This window comes from Podarcis cretensis (genome assembly GCF_951804945.1).
Source record: "Podarcis cretensis genome assembly, chromosome: 14".
In the NCBI taxonomy this organism is placed as follows: domain Eukaryota; kingdom Metazoa; phylum Chordata; class Lepidosauria; order Squamata; family Lacertidae; genus Podarcis; species Podarcis cretensis.
Genome location: NC_137183.1, coordinates 49759081 through 49776272, shown reverse-complemented (window position 1 = coordinate 49776272; position 17192 = coordinate 49759081). Strand labels below are relative to the sequence as shown.

Here is a 17192-nt window from a genome sequence, read left to right as displayed (position 1 = left end):
TGCTTCAGAATGAGAACAGAAATCGTGCGGCAGCGGCGTGGCGGCAGCGGGAGGCCCCATTAGCTAAAGTGGTGCTTCAGGTTAAGAACAGGTTCAGGTTAAGAACGGACCTCCGGAATGAATTAAGTACGTAACCAGAGGTACTACTGTACAGGATCCGTTCCGGAGGCCCGTTCGCAACATGAAAAGAGCGCAACCCACAGCAGAGTGTCTGCGCATGCACGGGTTGCGATTTGCCGCTTCTGCGCATGCGCGTGACGTCATTTTGCGCTTCTGCACATGCGTGAGCGGCGAAACCCGGAAGTAACCCTTTCTGGTACTTCCGGGTAGCCGCTGGATGTAACCTGAAAGAATGTAACATGAAGCGGACATAGCATGAGGTATGACTGTACAAGTTGCTGGAAAACATAGGAGGGGAGAGTTGCTCATGTTTTCGAATCCCGCCTGCTGGCTTCCCACAGGCATCTGGTTGTTGATAACAGGATGCTGCATTAGATGGGCCATTGGCTCAATCCAGTCAATGTTCTTGACTGAACATACCTAAGATTGAATGCAGCAACACATGTGCTCTGCCCTCGACCTTGTGGCTCCTTAAATGCAGGAACCTGGTCCTCTATGGGAACATTGGACAGCCACCGAGTTGCTGAGCAATGGTGCCTCCTCAAACGGTTAGATCCCCCTAACCATCATAATGCACGGAAATGACATAATTTCGAGTGTAGGAAAAGTTAGCAGCCGATCTCTTGCACCAAATAATGTAGCCATGGTATTTGGGGGGGCAAGGAGCATCACATGGGCTTGTGTTGTGCTTGTGGCAATCTGGCCTAAAGAGGCAGCATGGCGTAGTGGTTAGAGCGCCGGGCTAGGGCCTGGGAGGCCAGGGTTCAAATCCTGGGTGACCTTGGAAGTCAGCTGGTGTCTCTCTCAGCCTAGCCTACCTGACTGGGTTGTTGTGAGGATGGAAATGGAGAGGGGTGTGTGTGGAGAACCTTGTAGGCTACCTTGAGATGCTTGGAGGAACAGAGGGTTAGAACTGTCATCAAGAGACGTAGTAGATGTATTAAGAATTAATAAGATTGCAGGCGGCTGCCCCCTCGACCAGAGGAACACTTCTGTTGGCCATCGCACCTTTGCAGAGCCCTTTGCAATTTCAAAAGACGGCTTGGCCCTCTTGATAAACAAAGGGAGGGGGAGGGGCTGGCATGCTAATGTACTCCTGCCCCCCCCTCCAGCCCGCCCGTCCCGCCACCACCATCCCCCCTCCCCTCCCCTCCCTCTGGGAAAGGCCTTTGCGGATATAAGCAAACCTTGATTAAAAGCGGACTGACAGCCAGCGGCAGGCGTTGGAGCAGCCGCCACGGCAGCTCTTCAAGTCTAAAGGGAGCCAGTCCCATCCCTCCGCTCTCAGATGTCCCTGATCCTTTAATCAATCACAGCCGAGGAAGGGAAGAGCAAACACGGAGCCCGCGCAGTGGAGGGGAGAGAGGTATGTGCCCGCATTCATTGCCACTGCTGCAAAGCAGAAGCAGAGGCGATAAGAGGGAGGGGCCCACATTCCCTTGGAAGAAGCAGCTGGGCGGGTGAGGAAGGCTGTGGTCAGGCATCGTGCCAACCGGGGGGGGGGGGACACTTCCCTTCTCCCGCCCATACAGTTCTGTGCACACCTTGGGCGCATTTGCACCGTGCGCATCAGAAGCACAATCAGTGCGCCTTTCAGGCACGTGGCTTTCCCTGGAGGATTCTGGGAGCTGTCGTTCGTTCAGGGCGCTGGGAAATTTCGGCTCTGCGAGGGGGTAGCGGCAGCTCCCAAGGTTATTTAGGGAAGTCACGTGATTTAAAGGTGTGTTGAACATCCTTTTTTTAGCGGCGGGGGGGGGAGCGGCTGTCCCTCGACAACCTGTGTACAACGTGACTCTGCTCTGGTGATCTCTCACGCAGCCCGCTGTGTTAGAATTGGGAAGCACAAGTGTGAATCCGCGATCAAAGCGCAGGTGCGGAATCGCTGGTCAGGTGCGGAATGGGCCAGCCCACCTGCCAAGGTAGCCATGGAGGTACCTGGGGAAAGCGTTGGAGAGTTTCTCAGAGAGTCTGGGTGTCCAGAGGTGACGTGGGGTGGGTGTTTCCAGGTGCCACATAGCTCCTTGTCTCTTCCCTAAAAGACAAGCCTAAGATTTTCAGAGCAAAACCATCAAAGGTTTTGCGAGTGGTCCCAGGAAGTGAAAGCCTGCCTTGGCAACTAGCGTTATGTTCCAGCAATATCTCTATCTATCTATCAAGCTATCTATATCTATCTATCTATCTATCATCTATATCTATCATCTATCTATCATCTATCTATCATCTTTCTATCTATCTTGTACAACTGTTCTAAGGATCAGGAAGAATGAACTAGTGGCGCTTTATTGGCTAAGGGAGCCGGCGTACAGCTTCCAGGTCATGTAGCCAGCATGACTAAGCCGCTTCTGGCGAACCAGAGCAGCGCACGGAAACGCTGTTTACCTTCCCGCCGGAGTGGTACCTATTTATCTACTTGCACTTTGATGTGCTTTCGAACTGCTAGGTTGGCAGGAGCAGGGACCGAGCAACGGGAGCTCACCCTGTCTTGGGGATTTGAACCACCGACCTTCTGATCGGCAAGTCCTAGGCTCTGTGGTTTAACCCACAGCGCCACCTGCGTCCTCTTCGGCTTGGTAGACAAGCCTTATTTACTCACATTGCAGATTCCTGAGTGTCTGCTGTTGGGTTGCTATAATAGATATTTATTTTTTTAAGAAAAAAAGGGGGGAGTTTTATTTTGACATGGTCTTCATTCAGCTTGCTAGTCTGGTTGGACAACTTTGAGGAAACCAGCCAGAGGAGGCCAGAGGGGAGTGTACACAGATCATGTTGGGAATTGGAGGCCCTACTGCTGGCCCCAGGGAGGGAAGGGGGAGATCAGGAAACAGTGGCAGGATTGGGCTCCCTCCCAGATGAGGCAAAGGTCAAAGTGGCTGTTGAGCAGCCAAAAGACCTACAAAAGGAAGGAAAGAGCCAGGCAGGCAACGCGTCTGCAGGGAAATTGTCCAGAAATCGTGGACACCCAGAGAAGCTGAATGTTGGGAGATTCAGGACAGATATAGAAGAAATTAATTCTTCACTCAGAGTTAAACTATGGAACTCCCTTCCTCAGTATGCAGGGCTGGTCACCAACTTGGGCAGCTCTAAAAGAGGACTGGACAAATTCAGGGAGAAGAGGGCCATCAATGGCTACTAAACATCATGGCTATGCTCTGGCATTTCCAGGGAAATGTTCCCTGCCTAAAATCCCGGCGATCCGCTGGCGGTCAGTGCAGACCACACTAAGCTAGGTGAAAAATGGGTCTTAACGTTTCAGCACAGGCTGCTAGAACTGTCATTCTTAACGGGTTCTGCTCCCTCGCCAGGATCTCTGATAGTTACATCTTGAAGCGGGAAGCCATCTGTAGTGTCAAACAATGCGTGTGCATGGGCACATAGGGGCCGTGCAGTGCGCAACCTGCCACTTCACACATCCGGTGGCTGCTCTGAGGCATGTTTTGAGCTGTCAGCGTCCTATTTTAGGATTCCTTTCCCCCACACGAACACCTTTCCCCTGTATATGTTTAACCAAACGAGCTTTTAAATGGGTGGGTGGAAGGAAGGCAGTTTCGGGTTCATAGGAAATTGCCTTCTACTGATTCAGACTGTTGGCTCCATCTAGCCCAAACTTGGGTTTCCAGCTGTTGTAGGACTACAACTCCCATCATCCTTAGCTAGCAGGACCAGTGGTCAGGGATGGTGGGAGTGGTAGTCCAAAAACAGCTAGAGACCCAAGTTTGGGAAACCCTGGTCTACACTGACTCTCCAGTTTTTCAGAGAGGAGATTCTCAGCCCTACTAGAGACTCCAGAGTTTGAAACTAGGACCTTCTACATTCAAAGCAGATGTCCTACCACTGAGTTTTGGTCTTCCCCAAAAGCTTGGGCCATAATTTTAGGACCATCAGAAGCTGTCTTATACCCATATGGCACCACTGGTTTATCTAGCTCAGTATTATCTACATTGATCGCCGAAGGCTGATCAGAAGGCTGATCGCCAAAGAATGGATGCTTTTGAATTATGGTGCTGGAGGAGACTCTTGAGAGAGTCCCATGGACTGCAAGAAGATCAAACCTATCCATTCTGAAGGAAATCCGCCCTGAGTGCTCACTGGAAGGACAGATTCTGAAGCTGAGGCTCCAATACTTTGGCCACCTCATGAGAAGACTCCCTGGAAAAGACCCTGATGCTGGGAAAGATGGAGGGCACAAGGAGAAGGGGACGCCAGAGGACGAGATGGTTGGACAGTGTTCTCGAAGCTACCAGCATGAGTTTGACCAAACTGCGGGAGGCAGTGGAAGACAGGAGTGCCTGGCGTGCTCTGGTCCACTGGGTCACGACTAAACAACAACAACATTATCTACACTGAATGGCCGCGACTCTCCAACTAGCCCACCTACCTGGAGATGCCAGAGTTTGAATCTGGGGCCTTCGGCAAACCAAGCACATCCTCTTTCACTGAGCCACAGGTGTGTTGTGAGCATAAAGGAGGTCAGGAAGTGATCCTGGGCAGGAGAGTTGTGCTGTTTCAAGCATGCCCCTGTTTTGGTCTACAAACAGCTAGCAATTCATTTTTGCTTTTAATTATGTTTTATTAAATTTTCAAAAGTTTAACATAGGCACTTCAATACATAGTCATTTTAAATTTTGTTTTGTTGACATCCCATCCCCCTTTCCATGGTGTTTTTATTTCTCCCCCTCTGGTGCATCTTCCAGCTCTCATACCATAAAACAATACTGTATAGTGGTACCTTGCTTCTCAAACTTAATCCGTTCTGGGAGTCCGTTCGACTCCCGAAACCGTTCGAAAACCAAGACGTGCTTCTGATTGGCTGTAGGAGTTTCCTGCACTCAATCAGAAGCCGCGGAAGCTGTGTCGGATGTTCGGCTTCCAAAAAATGTTCGCAAACCGGAATACTCACTTCCAGGTTTGTGGCATTCGGGAGCTGATTTGTTCGGGAGCCAAGCCATTTGGTTACCAAGGTACCACTGTAGTCTCTAATTCCTTCTGTTGCTCTTAGTTCAAATCCTGATCGCAAGTTTCATCAATTTGGCCAGTGCAACATACTCAGTCACCTTGGTTGTCCATTCTCCTTTGGTGGGAACTTCTTCTTCTGAGCTGGCGATTCTTTGGGTTTCTGGCCTTCTGAGTTGCCCCACTTCCCGCCCCCCCCCCTCTTCCGTTTGTAGGATGTCAAAAGCAGGGCTGGGACATCTTTGCAAATGAATTTCTCATTAGATCATCCATCTTCCCCACGACTGACAGGGTGCTCTGCAAATGGAGCTGCTGTCAAGAACTGGCGTTCTCTGCAGATTAGAGTTTAGAAAGCCTGCTGTGGGGGTGTTTTGGTTGCTGACCACCCTCCGCGAGGGGGACAGATGGCCAGGTCAAATGACACTCTTTATCAGTTTTAATAGCAGTTGCTGAAGGGGTGGTGGGCAGGACAGCAGGGGAGGGCAGGAGCTCAGTCACATGCTTGGAATGCAGAAGGTACCATGTGAAGTCCACAAAATCTCCAGGTACGACTGGGACTCCAGGTGGACTCCTTGCGAAATGTTGGAGAGCTGTTCCCAGGTATTGAACTCGGCTAGTCTGGCTCAACAGTAGGAATGGGTGGGTTCGTTTCTCTCAGTTTCTCGTTTTTAAGTGTACACCATTTCTACATACAACTCTGGCTTTTTTGAGGGGCGGGGAACCCCATGTGAACATTCTTGCAGCCTTTTCTGCGCATTTCTCCTGTTGAACGCATTTTTGTACGCATTTTCACGTGTGCAGTTTTGCAAACAAGTTCCCCCTCACAGAATGCATTTTTATACCTTTGGTTCACTGAGATATGCAATTATCTGGATGCATTCTGTGTGCATGGTTGCCAGGCTGCACCCATCACTAAATTCAGAAAGTGCAAATTTCAAAGGAGAGCTGTGTTTCAGTTTGCGAGTTGGGGCAAGAAGTGCAATTTTTTAAAGTTCATGTGAAGATGTGAACCAAGCCCATCTTCTCCATCCCTAAAGGCAGCTCCCTATGTTCCTGTTTAATTTAGGCCCCTTATTCAGCACCTTGAATCCTGAGGACTAGAATCTTACTTTTTAGAAAGGGCAGCAAAGGTTCAAATCTGGCATCTGCCAGTCAGTGCTTACAAAATTAAGTTACGTGCCTATGTTGCTTTCATTCTCTGCTTGTAGGCTTTTCAGAAACTGTGGGATGGAAGATTAGGTGGAACCACATATCTATCTCTATCTCTATCTCTATCTCTATCTCTATCTGTATCTGTATCTGTATCTATATCTATATCTATATCTATATCTATATCTATATCTATATCTATATCATCTATCTTTGGTAGGGTAGTTCTATAGATGTGGTTAGCCATGTTAACCCCAAATGGCACCTCAATGCTCAAGAGAAGTCTACCAGATACCCAGGACAGACTATTGCATTTGTGTCCAGCTTTGGAGCTTCCTGGAGGCATCTGTTTGGCTGTTGTGGGATGCTAAACCAGGTGGGACCTGATCTGATGTAGCAGTTCCTTCTTATATTCAAGTTTGTAGGCCTCAAGCTGACCAGCCACAGACCGATGCCCCATAGGGGCAAACAATCCCCTGCACATAGAAAGCTAGGTATTAGCAAGAGAGTTTCCGAAGAAACTAATTTTTTGCATACACAAGCTTCATTTACTCTCCCAGCCAAGGAATCTTATTCGCTATTGCCTTTTAGAATCATGTTAATGTCTAGTCTGAGATTTGAGCATCTTCTGTGGAGATCTGCCTTTCTTTGTTATGCTTGTTTCAGGTTGTGTGTTGCAAAGGGAGAGTTGAATGACAGGGAAGAAGGCTTTCAGGTTTTGCCAACAGTCGTAAAAATAAATCTGGCCCTGATCCTGCGACACTGCAAGGAGCCTGGTATTATGATGCAGAATCCAAGCTTTGGTTGTTGTTTTTAAAAGAGTAATTCCTAATCCTCATTGTTGCGAAAGGAAGGTTGGAACTTTGTGGGCAGCATCTATCAATGACTCGGGACAGATTACAAGTGTACACCTAAATATATAAAATATATGAGAGTGAGTAGATAGGCACATAGACAGACAGATAGTTTGTATGTATGAGACCAACTCCATAGCCAATATAAAGAGGGTGCCCAGAATGTTGTGGGGTGTCTGTAAAGCCACGCCCTATGGAGAAAGGTTGAAGTAGCTGGGTATGTTCAGCCTGGAGAGGGGAGGATTAAGGAGACACAATAGCTGCCTTCAGGTATCTGGAGGGCTACCAAGCAGATGATGGAACGGACTTCTCTGTTCCTCTGGAGGGGAGACTTAGAATCAATGGGTGGAAATGCACTCTGGCCAGTGACGGAAATCGATTCATTCATTCATTCATTCATTCATTCATTCAATGGGTGGAAATTTTAGGGAAGCAGATTCCAACTACACATTAGGATAGACTTCCTAACCGTTAAAGCTTCATTCACTTGGAAGGATTTAAGCAGAGCCTAGGCAGCCATCTGTCTAATGGATGCTGTCATATCAACTCTGTAATTCACTGTCCAGACATAATTGGCTCCAGATTCGCATTGAGTCTAAATGCCCTGCTTCTGCCCAACTAACAGACAGGGGTTCTTACTTATAAGGAAGAAAGAGATCTCACAGGCTCAGCAGCAGATGCAAAGCTCAGGAGTCATGATTCAGGAGTTGAGTAACAAAGTCAGAAGTTCAGAATTGGGCTCCAAGTCCTCATGAAAATTCATCAGTATTTTTTGTGCAAATTTCACTTAAAATACACATTTCCGTGTGCAATTTTGCCTATCACCTGTGCAATTTTGCAAAACAACTTCTTAATATAAAATATTTTTTGCATGCTATTCTCAGCAGCACATGCACTTTAATGCAAAAAGTTGCTATAATACACTCATTTCTGTGCTTCCTACTTGACCACCGAGGGTCTTGTGGCAGTTCCCTCACTGCGAGAAGTGAGGTTACAGGGAACCAGTGGCAGTGGCACCCGCCCCGTGGAACACCCTCCCTTCAGATGTCAAGAACATAATGAACTACACAACTTTTAGAAGACATCTGAAGGCAGACCTGTATTGGGAGGTTTTTAACGTTTGACATTTTATTATGTATTGCTAGAAGCCTCCCAGAGTGACTGGGGAATCCCAGCCAGATGAGCGGGGTATAAATAATAAAATTACTATTATTTTTATTACTGGCTGAAGAACTATAGTGCAAAATTCGGAGACGTGGAAATTTCAGAGGACGGCTGTGTTCTGCTTTGTGAATAGCTTTGCAGAGTGTGATTTAGGAAGGTCGGCCTTTAGATGGAAACTGAAACCCATCCCTAACCAGGCACCATCCATTGCACCGTACGGTTTCCAGGGGCACGGGAGTCTTTGCATTGAGCATTTCCTGAAAAACAGCAGCATTTGCCTTTGCGGCGTCCATGGTTAGGATTTGCCTCCATTTCCCCGCTAAGCTCAGCCCGCTCTGCAGGCTGGCACCTGGTGTGCCATTAGCCCTGCCACATGCACCAAAATCCTCTGATTAATTGGCGGAGAGGCGGCTCTGCTCCTGCTAAAGCTGCCTGGGAGCCATGAAGGAAACAAAGGAGGCCGGAAAGGGATTCCCCACATGGAACTCAACCCTCTTCCACTCCCAAGGCGTCGCACCAGCAACAGTCCAGTCACGCTGTGGCAGGGATATTAATTGCAAGGTGAATTTGCACAATGACGGCTTGGGTTGCTCAGTGACGCAGCGGCCCTTTTCGGACATTACCGCATTTGTGTGAGTGGGCTGAACTGCATAGCAGGCTCGATCTCCAGGGTTACGTGTGCACCAGATCATTTAAGCACATCCCCTGCCCTGGTCTGCAAAAACCCTGGGAGCTCTAGTTTCTTAAGGGTGCTGGGAATTGTAGGTCCAGGAAGGGTCCCCTGCAGTTACCAAAATTATTTGGTGCTTCAATTCTGCTTTAAGGGCCCAGTATGTACGTGGGTGGCGCTGTGGGTTAAACCACAGAGCCTAGGACTTGCCGATCAGAAAGTTGGCAGTCCGAATCCCCGCGACGGGGTGAGCTCCCGTTACTCGGCCCCTGCTCCTGCCAACCTAGCAGTTTGAAAGCACGCCAAAGTGCAAGTAGATAAATAGGTGTGGCGGGAAGGTAAATGGCGTTTCCGTGCGCTGCTCTGGTTTGCCAGAAGCAGCTTAGTCATTCTGGCCACATGACCTGGAAGCTGTACACCGGCTGTCCTCAGCCAGTAAAGCGAGATGAGTGCCGCAACCCCAGAGTCGGCCACGACTGGACCTAATGGTCAGGGGTCCGTTTACCTTTACTATATATGCAGCAACCGACTCGTAATACAAGGGGGGGGTCACCAACACAGCGCCCGTGGGCATGATGGTGCCATCAGACCTTTCCCTCGGCTCCTGCCAAGGCCCCTTGTCCCTCCCTTTTTATATTTAATTTGGCGTTTGGGGGCTTTGAGGTAGGGGTGTTTGGTTGGAAGATTACTTGGGGTGGGACGTTCTAGCCTGCTGGAAGCCACAGATGGGGAGGAGAGGGCTCTTGTGCTCAGATCCTGTTTGTGAGCTTCCCCAAAGAGACATCTGTTTGGCCACTGGGAGAAGAGGATGCTGGACCAGATGGGCCCTCGGCCTGATCCAGCACACTCTTCTTACGTTCTTGCAGTCTCCTCTCGGGGCTGCCTATGCCTCCTCCTACCTCCTCTCTTAGGATCCTCCACCGATTTATTTGAAAAGTGGTGGGAGGGGATGCATGGGGGGGTTGGAATTGATGGCCTTTGGGATCCCTCCCAGCTCCACAGTTCTACAATAACAGCTGCAAGAGTGACAACGGCCGCAGTCAGTGGAGGCTGGTGCATTAGGGCGAATGGGGCCCTGCCCCACCAACCTCAGCCAGCCCCCACCTTCTTATGGGCCAGTGGGTGGCCTTGCATTCCAGCTTCCTCCTCCTCTTCCTTAATCTCTGGGTTGCCTTTGTAGAACTCCCCAGGGAGGAGGATGGGGGCAGAAGCATGAGTCGGCGCCACCTGCCACCGGCTCTGGCACCACCTACTGTTCGGCCTCCCTGCTTTCTTCTCCACCAACTGCAATGGGTGCACAGGAGCCAACTCCTAGGGGCTGAGGTCTCTCCGCCTCTCCCCCAATTTTTTTTTGAGGGAGCCAGGCTCCCGTAAAGCTGATGGGCATTGCCATTCTAATGGTGTGCTGCATATTGGCATCTACACCCCCCCAAAAAAATTACTTTATTCCAGTTGGCACCCATTCAGGTGCCCTGGTGGTGAGGTTGCTACTGTGAGCACTCTGTGAGACAGGGGTGCCAACTTGAATAAAATATGGGGGGGGGGGGGAGCAGGTAAGCTCCGCCCCACATAATTTATCACATGATGTGGTGCATAAACACCATTTGAATGGCAATGTCCGTCAACTTGGGGCGGGCGAGCCCCCTCAAATATTTTATTTGGGGGCTGAAGGAACCTTGGCTCCTATGCTGTGAGACAACCGCTGTGAGCAACGCTCTATGGGGAGGACACCTGCTTTTTGAAAATGAGGGAGCGTCTCCACCCCCATTGTTCACCCCAGAGACTGAGGTCCAGCACTGAGGGCCTTCTGGCAGTTCCCTCACTGCGAGAAGCCAAGTTACAGGGAACCAGGCAGAGGGCCTTCTTGGTGGTGGCACCCGCCCTGTGGAATGCTCTCCCACCAGATGTCAAAGAGAAGAACAACTACCAGACTTCAGAAGACATCTGAAGGCAGCCCTATTTAGGGAAGCTTTTAATGTTTAATAGACCACTGTATTTTGATATTTTGTTGGAAGCCGCCCAGAGTGGCTGGGGAAACCCAGCCAGATGGGCGGGGTATAAATAAATTATTATTATTATTGTTACTGTTATTAACAGGAGCAAGGGAAGGCATCACAAAGGCCATATGTATTGTACTTAATGAGTGACTCAGCAAAAAGGAGCTAGCTGACTGTGTGTAGACTTGGGTCCATATGCATCTAAGTGTCCCAAACCAGGGTGAAGAGGTGCACCTTCCGAATTCACCAAAATCTGTATAGTAAAGGTGCCAGACACACCTCTGAGTGGAGGGAGTTAAACAACTTAGGGGCCACTCCAGAGAAGGCCATGTTCTGGGCTTCTGGGCTTCCTCTGGCATCCTCTGAACTTCTGAGGGTGGTGCCTCGTTCTTCCTTTAGAATATAAGAAGAGGCTGCTGGATCAGGCCAATGGCCCATCTAGTCCAGCATTCTCATAGTGGCCAACCAGATGTCCCAAGGGGAAACCTGCAGGCAGGATTTGAACACAAGAGGAAGTCTTCACTCCTGTGGTTTCCAGCAACTGGTATTCAGAAGCATTGCTACCTCCAAGCCACCATGGCTAGTAGCCACCAATAGCCCCCTCCTCCATGAATTCATTTAATCCTCTTTTAAAGGCATCCGAGTTGCAGCTTGAGGGCAGTGGGGCTGATCTTTCTTCCCTGGGTGGTTGCGAGGGTTGCCAGATAATACAACTCATCGTATAAATAACCCTGTTTGTTCCTTCAAAATCCGGCAGGAAGGGAGCCCCCTGCTTTGATGGCACCAGAGGTGGGGGGGGAGAGGATTAATGTTCTTGGCAGTGCAAAAGGGGGTGCTAGCTGCTGTTATTCCATTAGGCTGCATCTTGGGGAACAGAGGAGTTGGGAGGGGGCTAGGATAAGGCAGTCTGAAAACGCCGAACGCCAAAGAATCTGAAACTGCGCGCGCACACAAAAAAAGGGATGACAAATGGAAACGAGGGGACGTTAAGGGAGGGCGTTAATTGAATTGGAGATGACGGCCAGGAGCAGCCAAATAATCAAGTTGGTTTGCGGCATCCCGTCCCCAGCCGTACCGAAGGCCATTAGCAATGGATCTCTCTTTTTTTGCAGAATATTCCTCCTCATTAATGCAAGAGGAACATTTATCACTTGTGGGCAAAGATTCCCGTAGAAGCCCCCCTGCACGCACGCCACCCACCATGGCCTGTGCATATGCAGATCAGGCACAGCTCAGGATATTTTCCCTAATTGAGACATCACGAGGTTCATTCATTCAGTCTGGTGCATCTGGGGGATTTCAAATTTTGGCAGTTAGAAAGAGGAATGGGGGGTGGAAGTGGAAGTGTCCTTAGGAACCCAGGAGGAGAGTGCAGGTCACTCATTCTCCATGGTGGTCTCGCAAGACTTCCCAGCTGCTTTATTTTAACAGCGACTAACCTTCTCTCAAGGGACGTGGGTGGCGCTGTGGTCTAAACCACTGAGCCTGGGACTTGCTGATCAGAAGGTCGGCGGTTCGAATCCCTGCAACGGGGTGAGCTCCCGTTGCTCGGTCCCTGCTCCTGCCAACCTAGCAGTTCAAAGTGCAAGTAGATAAATAGGTACCACTCCGGCGGGAAGGTAAACGGCGTTTCTGTGTGCTGCTCTGGTTCGCCAGAAGCGGCTTAGTCATGCTGGCCACATGACCCGGAAGCTGTACGCCGGCTCCCTTGGCCAATAAAGCGAGATGAGCGCCACAACCCCAGAGTCGGCCACGACTGGACCTAATGGTCAGGAGTCCCTTTACCTTTTAACCTTCTCTCGTCTTCATTTTATATATTTAAGGTGTTTATAGTCTGCCCTTTTAGCCAAATAAGCTCTTTGGAGCAGCTTACAAAAGACTTTAGTACAGTACTTATCTTCCTTGTTGATTTTGCAGGAATGGATCTTGAAAGCACAAGGTCCAGATTCAGGATTTATTCATTGCTGTGGGTGAGCAAGGAGGGTCTTGCATGGAAAAACAGTAGCAGGCACAGAAAGGGATGAGTTCCCTCCTCGATAGCTGACTTCAGGGATGGATTCCCGCTGCCCGAAGGTCAGCCTGAAAAGGAACATGGCTTTTTGAGAGCACCAACCCAGCCCCTTAAAAGCCTCGTGGGGCATTTTGCTTGGGTGGCCATGCACACTACTTCATTGAGGACAGTCCTCGCTCTGAAGGAGTCCTCAGTTGGAAAGGCTGTCAAAGCCAGTTTGGAGTCTTGGGTGCCGACCATTGTGATCCTAAGAGCCCCTCCACCCCTGCCACATTCACACCTTCCATTTGAAGTGCTGTGATACCACTTTAAGCAGTCATGGCCTCCGCCAAAGCATTCTGGGAGCTTCGTTACAGGTGCTGAGAGTGGTTAAGGGGTCCCCCATTTTCCTCACAGGGCTGCAATTCCCAGAGTTCCCTGGGAAGAGGGATTGATTGTTAAACCACTCTGGGAATTGTAGCTTGCAGGGGGGGTGGGGGTCTCCTAACAACCCTCAGCAACCATTAAGAAACTATATCTCCCAGAATTCTTTGTGGGACGCCAGGATGGTTTAAAGAGGCCTCAGTGCTTTAAATACATGGTGTGAATGTGGCCATACTCTCAGCTACAAGAGTACAAGGTTCTCCTTCTTTGCCCCCTCCGTGCTTTTAGATTCTCTCCTCTTCTTTCTCTTCTCCTCTTCCTTCTCCTCGTCTTCGTCTCCTTTTGAAAGGCTACAAATCAAAATTTGTAATTTACATTTACTTAAAATGTAAAAGCATCAGAAATCCCAAAACCTTCACCTGTCATTAAGCGTGACAGTCAGACCTACCTTGGAATGTTTTGTATAGCAACTGTTTCCAAGATACCCCACACCTGCATGTGTGACATTCCCAACAGATTGCCATCTTACCCTCACGGTCCCTGGATGATGCGAGACTTAGGCAAAGCCCGGCGAGAGCAACACCTGGGTACCAGTTTGTGGAGCGGTGGAACAGTCTCAGGAACTTGGCGGAGGGTGAGCCAAAGTAGCCCGGATAGCTTATTCTGGTACAATTGAGCACTCTGAAGGCTGAACCAGGATTTCCAAGTGAGCTGGCAAGTCTGTGGTGTGTGCTTTCAATCCTCCAAACCCTGTAGCATAGTGAAAAGAAATATGCCCTGCAGGCACATCTTCTGGTCCATGTTCTATCCCTGGAACAAGAATTCAGGAGCACTGGCTGGTTTCATGCTGTTTTTCTGTTGTGTGGTGAAGCCCTCTTTCAGATGTGGCCATTAGAGGCCCTTGCTTGATCGGTCAGGTGGAGGGGTAGCAGTGGCATAGGCACACCAATGTGGTTTGTTTCCTTGCCTCATGCCTGTTGCATCTTGGCGACTCTCTGGGGTGGATTGTCCGCAGAAACCATGGTTAGGCAAGGCTTGGACATCATGCTTCAGTTAAAACAAGATAGCAACCAACCATGGTTTTGCAGCATGGTTTGTTGCCAGAAAACAAACCACAACCCGCTTCTTAGGCTGGGCCAAAAAAACACGACGTAGCGTTTTATGCAAACCAGGCTGACATAGACTGATAGATTATTTGTGGCAGAACCTGGAGTTTACCAGCTTTTCCGGAACATGAATTTGCTGGCTGGCAATCGTGCAGAAAATCTGCAAGTCTCCTGGCATCGACTTCCTGCTAAGCTCCCATTACTCGGAGAGGGGAGGGGGATTCGATCTCTTCCCCCATCGTGGCCACGGCTTATCTCTTGTAAAAGCCTGCTGGGCACCAGGCACCCCTCCCCACACAACTCACACACACACACCCCATTTGTGACAGCATCTGGCATTTGACACATGCCATGACCACGACCTGTCAAGGTCGGGAGGTCAGAGGAGTTCAGCTCAAATCCCATCACTGCGCTCTTGCGTTCGATTGGCAGAATGAGAAAGCCATGCTGGAAGCAGTGGGGTGGGGGGTGTTCTGGAGTCTCCCTTCCTCGCACGCTGTGCCCACGGCCACCACTGCCTCCACTCAAAACACATCTCCAAGCGGCCTTGATTTATCCCTTCATAAGAGAAACGGCAGCATAGCTTATTGTGTGCATTGGAGAGCCTTGCCCGCCTGCTCCTCTTTATCTTCTCCCCCCCCCCCCCCGCCAGCCCCAGCATCCTTTCCTTCCACTCCTCTAGGGATCGGCAGCAATTTTTCCTCCTCTGAAGAAGCTTGCAAGAGGATGAGTCTGGGAAGCCAATCTAATTGGCAGCCGAGTAAAACCCCCGGGGAGACGTGTACTTTGGTCATATCTAAGTACATTCCAGCCCGGCGTTTAAAGGCACAACTGGATCTCAGACTTGGCCAGGGAAAATGAAATACCGGCCTCTTTAAGCTCCTTATCTATTACTAGCAGATTAACTCCTTTATCGTCCTTTTTGGAAGTTCCCCTGTTCCAAAATTATCACCCGGTCTTGTCTGGTGCCTCTCCTCCTTTTGACTTTCTCTTTAGGACAAAAGCGAGGGGGTGGGGGGAAGGAGTCCTATGTACATAGCAGACAGGAAGTGGCTGAGGAGAAGCCGTGGGGCAGGGGCTTGAGGCCCATGATTTGAGTGGGAAATGACCTGCGTTCAGCCTTCCCCACTTCCTAAGCATCTGCAGTTAGGAGGATCCAGCTGGGCTGGGAGGAGACGTCGCAGCGTTGAGGGGAAAGCACAGCCGAGCTAAACGTGACTTGGTCTAAGGCAGCTTATTATGATTCGTACCAGCAATAGGAAACATGGCACAACTCAAAATATGAAAAGGATTCTCATCGTTCCCCCACTGCCTGAGCCAAGGGATAGGGTGGCCGCGGCCAGGTGCAGGGCCTATTCATTTGTGACACTCCTGCTCTGAAATCCCCTCCCTCTGCAAAGTTTAAGGTAAAGGGACCCCTTTACCTTTTAGGTCCTGTTGTGGCCAACTCTGGGGTTGCGGCGCTCATCTCGCTTTATTGGCCGAGGGAGCCAGCGTACAGCTTCCGGGTCATGTGGCCAGCATGACTAAGCTGCTTCTGGCGAACCAGAGCAGCACACGGAAACGCCGTTTACCTTCCCGCCGGAGCGGTACCTATTTATCTACTTGCACTTTGACGTGCTTTTGAACTGCTAGGTTGGCAGGAGCTGGGACCGAGCAACGGGAGCTCACCCCGTCGCGGGGATTCGAACCGCGACCTTCTGATAGGCAAGTCCTAGGCTCTGTGGTTTAGCCCACAGTGCCACCTGTGTCCCCTGCAAAGTTTGTCTGGCACCATCTTTGTGATATTTTCATCACTAGTAGAAAAGCTTTAATTTGCCCCGGCCTTTGAGCCAGGGTGTTGCTAGGGCACGGCTCGGGGAGGCTGAGCCCCTGTTTGTTTTTGCACAGGCTCCCAGATCTCCTGCCCCATCCCACCCACTCTCTGGTGAAGAGCATTAGCTCTGTGCTAGAGCACCTGGTTTGCATTCAGAAGGTCCCTGATTCCATCCCCAATGGCATATCCGGGCAGGGGTGGGCATTTCCCCCTGCCTGAAACCCTGGAGAGCTGCTGCCAGTCAGTGTAGACAGTACTGAGCTGGATGGACCAATGGTCTGATTTGGTAATATATTTTTACTTTGCTTACAGGGTAGCTGCAGTAGTGGTCAGTGATTTGGCAGCATACCTCTCGCCACCCGCATCTCTGCAGTTTACTTGGGCAGGGCTGGCAAGGTTGAGACTGCATGGAGAGACAATGTGGTGTAGTGGTTAGAGTGTTGGACAAGGACCTGGGAGGCCAGGGTTAAGCTCCCCACTCAGCCACGAAACAAAGTTGTTAGGAGTGTGAGCAGTGAGCCATCAGGTCTTCTGTTCCAATTTCTCTTTGGGTACAGTCACACTTGGTGCCCTGCCTAGGCACTGATCTTTAAGCCTCAGGTGTCCCTGCCTCATCTTGAATAAGAATGCATGCCAAGTGAGGGGTATAACTGTCCTTGTTCAGGCCGTGTTTGCACCACACCTTTAAAACCCTGCGTGGCCGCCTTGAACACTCATGGCTTCCTCCAAAGAATCCTGGGAGTTATAGTTCGTGAAGGGTGCTGAGAGTTGTTAGGAAGATCCCCTTATTCCCCTCCCAGAGCTATAGTTCCCAGAGTTCCCTAGGAAGAGGGGCTGACTGTTAAAGCACTGTGGGAATTGTAGCTCTGGGAGGGGAATAGGGGTCTTCCAAACAAATGGGTGTGGCACGTCCCATTTCACCACTTGAGGTAAAATAGGAAGTGTTGCCTTGTCCTGCTGTGGCTGCCTGCTGCTGCCTCTGGCAGAGACGT

At 50.1% G+C, this 17192-nt stretch overlaps 1 protein-coding gene across 3 annotated transcripts in view; it reads left to right on the top strand.

Annotated features, from left to right (window-relative positions):
- The window catches only part of RAI1 (retinoic acid induced 1), a 219806-nt gene that overhangs the window by 130921 nt on the left and 71693 nt on the right, over window positions 1–17192 (top strand). Inside the window, exon 1 of one of the 3 annotated variants that reach the window (XM_079953661.1) lies at window positions 13765–13912. The exons of the other annotated variants lie outside the window; for them this stretch is intronic. The gene's annotated coding sequence lies outside the window, so the exon portion shown is untranslated. Of the gene's footprint in view, window positions 1–13764; window positions 13913–17192 lie in introns of those variants that run through there. 3 annotated transcript variants of the gene reach the window in all.